The sequence below is a fragment of the Mus musculus genome, chromosome 16 (assembly GCF_000001635.26).
Source record: "Mus musculus strain C57BL/6J chromosome 16, GRCm38.p6 C57BL/6J".
Lineage (NCBI taxonomy): Eukaryota > Metazoa > Chordata > Mammalia > Rodentia > Muridae > Mus > Mus musculus.
The window spans coordinates 57,610,786-57,623,641 of NC_000082.6; the positions used below are offsets into that span (position 1 = coordinate 57,610,786).

Here is a 12,856-nt window from a genome sequence, read left to right on the forward strand (position 1 = left end):
TATGTCACTGGGCATTGGCTTTGAGGTTTCAAATGCTCAAGCCAGGCCCAGTGTCACTCTCTTCCTGCTGCCTGTCGATCCAGATATATAACTCTCAGCTACTGCTCCAGCACCATGTTTGCCTGTATACCACCATGCTTCCCATCATGACAATAACAAACTAAACCTCTGAACCTGTAAGCCAGCCCCAATTAAATGTCTTCCTTTATAAGAGTTGCTATGGTTATGGCATCTTTTCAAAGCAATTAAATCCAAAGTAAGAGATGCCTCCATATGCCTGCTTGCTTCACCCCATTGCTGGGCCTCTTCCACTTCTGAAAGCCATGGTCCCTGCTCAGTATCTACTTTTTTGAGCACTGGTGAATATTTACAGCCTCAGGCCCTTCACACTTGGAAGTAGTGATGACCCACTCCCAATACTAGCCCCGGGATTGTGTACCATCACCTTTGATCTAGCTTTATCTCATGTTCAATACAAAGGATATAAATCTGTGGGGTGTGTGTGTGTGTGTGTGTGTGTGTGTGTGTGTGTGTGTGTGTGTGTGTGTGTTGTAGGCAGTATATGAGTCTGTGGTGCATGCACACGAATGTGCAGATGTGCACCCATATTTGGACATGTGGAGGTCAAAGGAGAACATCTGTCATCTTTCTCCTCACTTTCCACACAAATGGTCAGAACAGAGTCTCTAATTGAAGCAGAGGCACCCACCCATGTCCTCTCTTTACCATGTGGCAGGACTTACTTGAAATGCTTCCTATCAACTAGTGATGTCAATGTCCTCTTCCTTGCACTAGGATAGAGCATTATCACTCAACCAATAGAACACAATGGAGCTGGTGTGTGAGTTCTGAGGCTTAGAGCTCTGAAATTCTAAGCATTTTAATCTTGTTTCCCTGGGATGTTCACTTGGATCCAAGGTGTTATGCTGCTGCAAAGCCACAGAAGCCTGCAGAGCAAACCCCATGTAAAGAACATGGAGGTATTTTGTCCCACTATTTGTCTTAGGTCTTCGTTGGCAGTCAGCATTCACAAAACCTATAAAATAAAGATAACTCCAAAAACCATAAAATTTAAGAGATGGAGCATAGGAGCAAAAACCAACTAACCAAATCAAAATAAAAACAAACCAACTTTGCCTAAAGCCTCTTTACTGAACAGCTATTATTTTTCTGGCCTCCAGGGGGAGCTGTTTGGCCAAGCAGCAACACAGGAGTTGTAAGCAGGGCTTTACATTAAAATCTTGCTCTCTTTCTCTCTGCTGTGAACATCATTGGTGAATAGAATCTCTGTTCACATACAAATGCTTGAAGACTTCAGGCAAATTAGAAGCTTCTTCTGTGTAACTTAGTGAAGAAGAAGAAGAATGAGAAAAAAATGGGATATATTCTAATTTTTATGACAGAAAGACCTTAAGAATGCCAGAAGCACATAGAGAAGAGTGGCCATGTAACTGGGGGAGTGTAAGTTGCATTTTGTGATTTCTTAGTTTGGTTAGCTACACATACATACATACAGAGAGAGAGAGAGAGAGAGAGAGAGAGAGAGAGAGAGAGAGATGGAATCTCAAGGACTGTTTCATTAGAGTTTGAGAAAAACCCAACAGAGCATGCAATCTGTAAATCTTGGAAGGGGAAAGGTACCAACTTCTGAATTGGTCAAGCAGCCCTAGAAAAGAGGAATGGCCTTCAGACCAAACAGAAAGCTCAGCGTGCCAAAGCAAGCATGCTTAGGATTTTTGGATTGTGCCCAAAAATGATACAGAAAGGGAGAAAAGAAGAAGTTATGTTTTTTGAGTTAAGACTCAGAAAAGTGAGGATTATGACTGAAGCCCAGAAGCAGCTGCCCCAAGGGAGATGTTAAGCACATTGTCCAATTAGGAGAAAAACTGTTCCTTCCATATGAAGTGGAAACTTCTAGTTCTTTGGAAAGTTAGTTATATCAAACGATGTTTTACTGGGGCACACAGGTGAAAGGATATCTTGCTAAAGCAAGCACGTGAAAGACTGTGTTCCTGAAGCAGACATAGGTGAAAGGATGTTTGGATATAGCAAACACACGAAAGGACACTTGATGAAGAAGTTTAAATATGACTCCACAGACAGTGGGAGATGAGCACTGAGCCTTGGTTTGGTTTGCTCTGCTTCCCTGCTCTTCACGAATGACACACATGTAATGGACTGCCTTACATAGCAGTGTTGTTGAGATCAACTCGTGACAACACTGCCATTGAGAGAAACTCACCATGAACTGCTCTCAAGGTTCCTGCAGCAGCTTGCTACTTCTGCAGCCTGGCCTCAGGCTGGTTGGCAAGCCTGACGGTCTCTTCAAGACTGAACTACAGCTGTCTGGGGTCTGCTTGCTGAAAGGTCTAGACTATAGCTTCTGGTTCTTGCCTGGTTTCTGCCTGCCTAGAGGACTGGTTTACAGCTGCTAAGTCATACTTGGTGTTTGCTATGACACTGAACTGCTATCAAAGATCACCCCCAAACAACTATTGCTGAACAGGTCCACTTCCCCCGTATCCTAATAACTTTTCTCTTCCACTACCTCTGCTGGATGGTGTGCTAAAGGACAGGTTGAACTCTTATTAAAAGTAGGTTGCAAAAAAATGTATGCCTTCATCCATATGCTTACTATGTCTTCAGATGGATCAACTTTCTTGAGGAAGGATGTTCTTGCCAATTGATTGACAGGATCAGTTGGATTAAATTTTTAAGGGAGTGACAAGAGCCATAAAGATCAAATCTGAGGGACAGATCTGGATATTATATCTACACCAAGGACAAGAAATAAAATAGGGCTCAGATTTCATTCTTTTAACTAGGAAAAGGTAGCTTTCCCTCAATGGGCCTCAACGGAGTCCTGATACCTTCAGTATTTGTTATAAATGGGAGATGGGGTTCCAAGCTGATCATGAGGAAGTGGTTCATCCTTGTGGTGGTTTGAACCCTATAAGAACTGTAAGCTGGAGAGAAACAGACTAGGCATGGAACTATGACCCAGGGCTGGATATACTTTTAGCAAACAGAGCCAGAGCCACAATAAAGCCCTGATTTCCTTTAATTTATATATATATAATTTATTTTTATTTATACGAGTACACTGTAGCTGTCTTCAGACACACACCAGAAGAGTGAGTGCATCAGATCCCATTACAGATGATCATGAGTCACAATGTGGTTGCTGGGAATTGAACTCAGGATCTCTGGAAGAGCAGTCAGTGCTCTTTACTACTGAGCCATCTCTCCAGCCCACAAGCCTTGGTTTTGACATACCAGAACTTCAAGCTGAGTTTCTCCAGGAGCACCCCTGATTGGCTCAGCTAATGCATAAAGACCACTGAAGCAGTTTCTTCTTTGCAGCTGATGTTCAGATAGTGATAGCTCATTGTCTCTAGCACACCCCACTAATTAACCATAGAAAATCTGAAGCGTAGAAAGGGGGTTATTCCCAAGTCCTAGGAAACAGAGGAGCTGAGATTTGAGGTTTGCTCTCTGTCCCACTGACCCAAGACCCCTCCAATGTTTTCTTCTTAGTCTCTTATTGGAGGAGAGGACAATAACATCATCCATCATTGTCTTGGGGAAAGAAGGGCATGTGATTGGTAGCATCCTGTAAGGCAGGGACTTACAGGAGCTCCATTGGCTTTCACGATGGTTTCTCTCACCCCAGGAATGAAGAGCAGTCCTGAAAACTGCTGTTAGTGGCTCACTCGACAGCTGAGAAGCAATCTGGTTATGCCCAATGCAGAATCAAATTTTAGTCTTGATTTTAACAAGACACATGAAACATACCTCCCTGTGGGATCTGTAAACTTTAGTCAGAAGCACTTTTGATTCTAATAAAAAAAGAAATCTGTTCCTCAAATAAGATACCAAAGGAAAGAAGAATCTCTGGAAAAGTTCTAGATGCCACAAAGCAGAATTTTGACAAGATATACTTCTTTTCTCGTATTAGAGAAGCTGCTGAATTGCTTGGTAAAATGGGGCAATGTGGCCATTTTAATTTAAATTTCATTACACTTACTTTAGGAAATAATACTTTTTCTAAAAACAATATTGATGATGCATTAATAGCCTTTTGAGATAATAAAACTTGTATGAGAAAAAGTGTACTTTGACATAGAATTCATTTTGACAATAGAAGAGAGTAACATGAATTCCCTCCAATTCTGCTAGAAGAGACATTAGGGCATCGTAATTATTCATGGTATGGAATGAGCATGAATATTTGCATTTTAAGAGTCATAGTCCCTTTGAGAAAAGACTTCCAGATGTCGTAAATATGAATGGTTTGATTTTACTGCCTTTGTGTTTTGAATTCGCTATAATTCCCTGCTGATTGTAATGCTTCTTACTGTTGCTGGATCTTTGATAGAAGAATCAAATTTTAGAGCATTTTTTATCATTTACACTTCTGAATGGTGCTAAGAATTTCCAGTCAGCCTTTTCTCTACTCTTTGTCAAAAGAAGCCAGTAGGTCTCTTACCAGCCTCATGATTCTTCTACCTGTCATCTTCCCACCAAAGGCACCTGTGAAGTAGAGGCAGCACATAGTGTTACTATGCTCTAGACCAGCAGTTCTTAACCTTCCCAACACTTCAACCCTTTATGTGGTTCCTCATGCTGTGCTACTTTGTAACATATTTTGCTACACATATGAATCCCAATTTAAATATCTTGTATGCAGGATACGCATACCACCAAAGGGGTCACAACCCTTAGGTTGAAACAATTGATCTAAACGATGTCACTCACAATAACTGTTAAAGCCCTGTCTCCTAATACTTTTAAATGTGGTTGCTTTTGAAAATTGAGCCTTTAAAGCTAGATATTAGATTAAAATGAAATCCCAGGGGTAAACCATAACTCAGGATGACTAGTGCCCTTACAAGATGGTCACCGGGAAATGATGGCCACCCGCAAGCCAAAAGAAAAGCCTTGAGAAAAACTAACCCAAATGATGCTTTGCTTTTTTTCCAGGACTGAGAAAACATTTCTTTATTATTTAAGGCCTCTGTGACTATTAATCTGGGTTGCCAACATGATGAGTCCTAGAATCATTTGGAAGATAGGCCTCTGGGCATGCTTGTGGGGGGTTATCTTGATTAGGTTAAATGAGGTTTGTTTGTTTGTTTGTTTGTTTGTTTGTTTTGAGACAAGGTCTCTTTACATAGCTCTTAATTTTATGAAACTCGCTATGTAGTCTAGGCTGGCTTTTAGCTCACAGAGACCTATCCATCTCTGCCTCCTGAGTGCTGAGATTAAAACTGTGCATCACAAACACCCAGCTGTATCCCAACCCCCCAGGGATTGGGTTGAATGATATGGGAAAGTTTTCCCACGGCAGGTGGTACAATTCCCAGGATCAGATCCTGCATCAAAAAAGAAAGAAAGAAAGAAAGAAAGAAAGAAAGAAAGAAAGAAAGAAAGAAAGAAAGAAAGAAAGAAAGAAAGAAAGAAAGAAAGAAAGAAAGAAATGAAGTGTGCGAGGCTTTTGCTAGTCCTCACTTCATAACTGGAACAACACCACCAGCAGCCTTGACCCCCTGCTACCTTGATTTTCCCACAATGATTAAAGTTGTACTTCAAAATGTGAGCCAGAATTGGCCTATCTTTCCTTGGATGGCTTTTGCTAGGATATTTTCTTACAGTAATAGAAATGTAACTAAGAAAAAATGGTATCAAGAAGTGGGGTCATTTATTGGGAGTAACTTTGTTACCCTGCCTAAGCTCTGGGAACAAGTCAGCTACCAGACCCCATCCACCTTCACTTGAATCTATGGCTAAACGACACGCATACAGTTGTTCCTTTTCAACTTGCCTTAAACTTTATTTGCTGAGATACATCTAGTCCCTGCTAAACATTCCTGACCACCCACCTGTAGGAGAAGCCATAGGCCACCTGTGCTTCCTGAGACCTAACATAGCTGTTTAGTTCTTCTCTTTGCAAAGCATGGCGAACCTTTCTTGCTCCCTTGTTCTTTTTCCTGAGGGACCTGGAAGTCCCGCCTATTCCTACCACCCAGCAATTGGCCCATGACTTCTTTACTGACAGATTAAGAACCAATTGGGGAACAGGACCTTAGTGTCTGCACCACCCCCACAGTCATTGCTATGATAAACCTGGTCATTTTGATTCTCAAGCCTTTGGAAAGTTTACAGGAGGAATGTGAAAGACTTTGTAACATTGAGTTAGAAAAGCCTTCAGATGTAAGTACACTTTAATGGACTATTTTGATGAGATCCTGAAAGACAAGCATGCTGAAAGAAATGCAGATGGCAGAAATAGACTAGCGGAAATTGCAAGGCAGGCAAACATTCAGGTTGGCACTGAGAGAACAGCTGTAATTGTTGAAAAGAACACCCCTGAAGAGAAACCTTCTCACTATACCGGGGCAATAGAAAGAGTGTCCTGAAGACACCCATAAGAGACTCCATTTTGTGAAGATCCAAACCTAGTTGAAAGATTTGCCTTGATCGTCTAAGACAACCGCCTATGGAAATGCTTCCCACTGGAAATGGTACCACAGTATACAGATGGGGTCCAAAGAGCAAGACTACATGTGATATTGACTTTGTAAGTATGCAAGGTACAAGAGTTCGGGAGTGTGGAGCTCTCCACCATGGTATCAGAGAGCAGGTAAATCCAGGTGATGTGTGGCAGAGTCAGAGTCTCAGCAAAGAGGCCCCAAGAGGCCATTGGATGAAGCTGTGAAGGTAAGCCTAAATTGCAATGAAGACTTGAGGATAAGGAAGCTGAGAGGTCTGTGAGACATCCACTAATAAGAAGATCAGACATGGAGTGAAACTGCCAAAGAGAGAGGCTGTGTGACTGACTACATGGCAGTGCTGGGAGGGAGGAGCCACCTGACCCTTTTGGAGCACTGTTTCATCCTGAGTCCCAGATGCTGGACATGGAACTGCAGCCATTTGTCCTCACGGATCTTGATTTTGTTATATCCCAATTCTTCTGATTTCGAATGAGAATGTTTATTCTCTGCTATGATAATCTGGAACTATGTCACTAGGTGGGTTTTTTTTAAAGAGTTATTTATTTATTTATTTATTTATTTATTTAATGTATGCATGAGTACACTATAGCTGTCTTCAGACAAACCAGAAGAGGGCATTGGATCCCATTACAGATGGTTGTGAGTCACCATGTGGTTGCTGGAATTGAACTCAGGACCTGTGGAAGAGCAGCCAGCACTCTTAACCATTGTCTTAGGGTTTCTATTCCTGCACAAACATCATGACCAAGAAGCAGTTGGAGAGGAAAGGGTTTATTCAGCTTACATTTCCACATTGCTGTTCATCACTGAAAGAAGTCAGGACTGGAACTCAAGCAGGTCAGGAAGCAGGAGCTGATGCAGAGGGCATGGAGGGATGTTCTTTACTGGCTTGCTTCCCCTGGCTTGCTCAGCCTGCTCTCTTATAGAACCTAGACTACCAGCCCAGAGATGGTCCCTCCCACAAGAGGACCTCCCCCCTTGATCACTAATTGAGAAAATGCCTTATGGATCTCATGAAGGCATTTCCCCAACTGAAGCTCCTTTCACTGTGATAACTCCAGCTGTGTCAAGTTGACACAAAACTAGCCAGTACAACCACTAAGCCATCTCTCCAGCCCTGTAACTAATTTTTTTATTGTTTTTTTTAATTTTCATTTTATAAGAGTTAACAGTTAGGGTGCCTTGAGTCTCAGATGATCTGTGAACTGGGCTTATATTCATCTTATTTTTTTTAACTTTGGACTTCAAAACTGTTACAATTGTTAACAGCTATGGATATTGAAAAGTTGGGTTTTATTCTGCATTATGAAATTCACTTGAGACTTTGGGGACAAAAAATGGAAGATTGCTGTTTAATGTGATGTGTTCATGTGTTAAGTTCTAAAAAGACTGACTTGCATTCAGCACACCTCATAATTCAGATGGAAAAGTCTTTCAAGGGGAAACTGAGGGGTGAAATTTTGACAGTTAATCGCACTTGTGAACTTAATGAGATCTGGAATAATCTGGAAAATGGTTGGTTATGCCTGTGAGACATTATCTCCATTAGGTTGAGATGGCAATTCTATTCCACTGTGGGCGGCCCTGTACATTCTAGGAGTCTTGACCAGGCTTGTTTTTTTTTCTGCCAGTTAAAGAACAACCACCAAACCCAGACACTATTGCATAAGCCAGCAAGATTTTGCTGACAGGACCCTGATATAGCTATCTCTTGTGAGGCTATGCCAGTGCCTGGCAAATATAGAAGTGGATGCTCACAGTCATCGATTGGATGGAACACAGGGCCCCTAAAGAAGGAGTTAGAGAAAATACCCAAGGAGCTAAAGGGGTTGGCAACCCTACAGGAGGATCAACAATATGAACTAACCAATACGCCCCCCCCCAACCCCGAACTGTGTCTCCAGTTGCATATGTAGCAGAGGATGGCCTAGTCGGCCATCAATGGGAGGAGAGGCCCTTGGTCTTGCAAAGATCATATGCCCCAGTACAGGGGAATGCCAGGGCCAGGAAGCAGGAGTGGGTGGGTTGGGGAGCAGGGCGAGGGGAAAGCATAGGGGACTTTTGGAATAGCATTTGAAGTGTAAATGAAGAAAACATCTAAAAAAAAAAAACCAACAGCTTATTAAATAAATAAATAAATAAATAAATAAATAAATAAATAAATAGAATTAAGTGCCAGGAAAACCTAGAATGTAACAGGTAGCAGTGGAGAAAGGAAACAGCATCCATAGTTGAGTATTGGGGGCGAGGAAGCACAGGCATGAAGCACACATGAAGAGAAAACAAAAAGACCCTCTGGAAAGCAGAAGGGGGACGTTCAGGAGGCCAAAAAGTCCAGGCTGTTCGTTCTTAAGGGGCTGGGCTTTTTTCTTTTCTTTTTTCTTTTTTAAATCTATGAAGAATTTCCCTTCCATAATTTAGAGTTGGCCAGTTTGAAGAAAGATAAGATTTGATTGGCCCACAACTGTGGTGTAACCTGTCCTGATCTGGCCTTAAACTTAAGGAGGCAGTCCATCAGCAGGGGGGCTGCTGGCAGGAGGTGAAAAAGACCCCCAGCTTTTGGTTTAAGTTGCTGGGCTTTGACTTAAGTGAGGGGAGTGAAGAAGCTGGCCATTATGGAAGCTCGCTGCCTTTATTACCTAGCTATTGCCATGCTCTCTACCTGGATGCCTACACAGGAGTCTGTCTAACTCCTCATCTTAGCACCAGTCCCTGAAACGGGATCCTGATTTGTATATAAAGAAAGTGAGCTGACCTTTGAGAGATTGTTTTTGCTTGGTTTGGCATGGCTGAAACCTCTCCTAATCAGGACGTTTTGAGGTAGGAAGATTTAGAGGATGGGAGCCGCACGCCTTTCATCCAGATTTTGAAGTTGAAAGATATACGTTTAATCTGGGCCACACTTTCTACTGTTAAGTCTATATAAGGGCATAAGATGGAAGCTTTTGTTCTTTTTGTGCTTACCCTTTCCTTGTTAGCACATCCATTCCTTCACTGGCATTACAGTCTACTCCTTTGAGATGCTAGCAGATACTGAAGAACAGTTGAGATATCCAGCCTTGTGGACTGAGCACATAGTAGATTCTTTAACTTTCTACCACAGCCAGCCATTGTTGGATTAGCTGTACTGCAGCCTTTAGGTCATTCCAATAAATTCCATATACATATTCATATAAAAGTTCATACACACACAGGATATATATATATATATATATATATATATATATATATATATATATATTCAGACGTACATATGTATGTGTGTATATGTATGGAGAGAGAGAGAGAGAGAGGAGAGAGAGAGAGAGAGAGTCATTCTATAAGTTTTGTTACTCTAGAGAACCCTGATTAATACAGGCTTCATTCCTGGTCCCTGGGAAAGTTCAACGGCCATGAAGTTAACCCCTGACACCTCTCTTCCCTCTTCATATCTGAGACTCCTTCAAGACTGCTCAGCATTTTTCCATCATCTCCTTTTTGGATGAACTATGTTCTCTTTTTAAATTTGTTTTTATTACTTGTTTCTTCCCTTCTCCAGTGTTGTTTTCAAAAATCGTCAATGTATTTTTGAAATACTTATTTTTATGCCATTGTCTCACTTAATAGTATGCTGTATCTTACTCTTATTTCACATCAGAGGAAATATTTCTCCACTATAGTGAGAGCTTGCATCCCTTAACTTTTCTTCAGTTATTTAAAAATATACGTAATATAAATTATTTTTGCTTGTATATTTAGATTTTTAAATTTTATTTTATGTATATGAGTGATTTTCCTGCATGTACATACATATATGCAGTGTATACTTGCCTTGTGCTTATGGAAGATGGACGAAGGTATTAGATTCCTTGGAACTGGAGTTACAGATGGTTGTGAGCTGTCATGTGGGTGCTGGGAGTTGAACCCAGATCTCTGTAAGAACAGCCAGTGCTCTTAACCACTGACCCATCTCTCTGATCCCTTTCTTTTGTTATCACATCATTTCTTTTATTCATACTTGGATACATGGTTTAATCTTGTTAGACCCTGATCTCAGTTTCCTTCCTTTTCTTAGCTTAGGGTAGACAAATCGACAGACAGACAGACAGACACACACACACACACACCATTTTGGAAGTGTCCCTCAACTCATCATGAAGCAGTTCAAAGAAGACCAACCTTCTGCCTTCAGTTCCCCTAATAAGTTATTGGAAAGTTCATCAAAGAGAGGTTGAGACAGCAATCGTATGTGTGGGGCAAGAGGACCATGCCACCAGACAAAAGAACTGGTAAGGCTGAAGCAGGTTCAAACCCTGGCTTATCTCATCATTGAGAATAATAGGCATTGAATTAGCTCCCAACCAGGCTCTAGTTGTCCTGGAACTTGTAACCATGACACCACATTGAGAGGACCACCACAACTGGTCACATAATATAAAAACCTAGAGTTCTCCTTGCTAGTGAGGTATCTAGATAGGCCCTCAAGTGCTTACACAATGAGCCTCCCTTTTTGGGCATCCCTCCCTGTAAAAGGTATTTCATCCCTGGTTCACCCTGAGTAAGATCTATGCATTCACATCTGCCAGGAACAAAACCATTTGGACAAGCAAGGACCCTCTCCTTCATCAAGGATTACTGCAAGGGAGGCCTTAAAGTGAAGAGCCACACCTAGATCTCCTATAGAAGGCCTCTCTTCCAGTCCCTCTGAACTTTTAGGCACTCACCCAGAAGCAAACCAAATTCATCTACATCCTGGTCTCAGCCATCCCTTTCCTGCCTGGCATGTAGGGGAAGCTCAAGCCTCTGGACGCCTTTCCCCAACTCCTCAAGGTCCCCAGTGGCAGCTGGGTACATAGGAGATTGAGAACCATAGCATCAGTCCTAGATCTCACTGTTTCTTGTCCATTGGAACACTGGCTGGGACCCCATCTGGAGTGAATTCTGCTTTCCCTGAGCCACTTGTTGGTGGGGTTCTGGCATCCCAGCAGTGAGGTAGACACACAGACCAACACATATGGGAGAGTTTAGCAACACAAGATTCTACTTGGTTTGAGCTATGTATACCCTCCGTTCTAATAATGCACTTGACAACCAGCCTAGCTCTTTTATGTGCATGTACTATACACTGCATACGCTCATGGAAAATGCATCTATCCACCTTGGACCTTCACCTGCTACACATATATACCCTTCTATGAACAAAAAGGTAAATTTCTGTTCTGCTAAAAAAACAATCAATCTTTGTTTCTCTTCAAACGTGATTCCTATGTATGTAGGTACAAAGTATAGAAAGTCAGACATAGGCTGAACTGATTTTGTGTGTGTTCACAGCAGGCCAAAATTGTGTCCTCAAGTAAAGCTTTAGGAAGAATCCCTTATTTACGATCAGATCATATGCCTATGCATTCTTGGGCATCCATGTGATGGAAATCAGATGCATTGCATGTGCTGGATAGTTTTACATAAACTTGACACAAGCTAAAATCATCTGAGAGGCAGGACCTCAATTGAGAAAATGCCTCCATAAGATTAGGCTGTAGGCAAGCCAGTAGAGCATTTTCTTAATTAGTGATTGATGGGGGAGGGCCTGGCCCATTGTGGGTGGTCCCATCCTCGAGCTGGGGGTCCTAGGTTCTGTAAGATATCAGGTTGAGAAAGCCATGAGGAACAAGCCAGTAAGCAGCACTCCTCCATAGCCTCTGCATCAGCTCCTGCCTCCAGGTTCCTGCCCTATTTGAGTTCCTGTCCTGACTTCCTTCAATGGTGACCACCATTGGAAGCATAAGCCAAAGAAACCATTTCCTCCCTGAGTTGCTTGTGGTCATGGTATTTAATTTCATCAATAGAAACTAAGACACTATGGGATGGGACATTTACATCAGAAAAATGATTATGTAACTAACTTATTGATCATAATAGCTGCTCATGCTATTCCCTCTTCTTGAACTCCATCCAAGGATGTCTCAAACAATAACTAAGAGCCCAGATACTTTCTCATATATGTGACTGTCACTACTTGGTAAGTTTATTTCTTCCTGATCTGTACTATTGATTTACTTTTGGATAAAATTTCTTCTCAGTATGAGCTCTTATTTCAATCCTTTGAATAAGAGGCCAACAACCAAGATCCTGTCCCTGACCACAGGTAATGTGATGGTAGTGTCTTTGGTTGTAGAGAGAAACTTGAGCCTTGTCAGGATATAAGTGATGTTGGTCTTCTAGTAAGATGGTTCAAACCAGTTAACCACTCAGACTGGTGGTACACACTCACTCCTACAATGATTTGAACAATCCTTTTATCATAGTCTAGGCATTTAGAACTTGTCATCACAATAGAATGCTTTTCTTACTAGTGCTTTAAC

The 12,856-nt window shown here is 41.7% G+C and overlaps 1 non-coding gene across 1 annotated transcript; it reads left to right on the top strand.

Annotated features, from left to right (window-relative positions):
- On the top strand, window positions 1-60 carry Gm51269 (predicted gene, 51269). The gene has a single exon (NR_162788.1). It is a non-coding gene; the product is annotated as a predicted gene, 51269 (primary transcript).
- The last annotated feature ends 12,796 nt before the right edge of the window (window positions 61-12,856 follow it).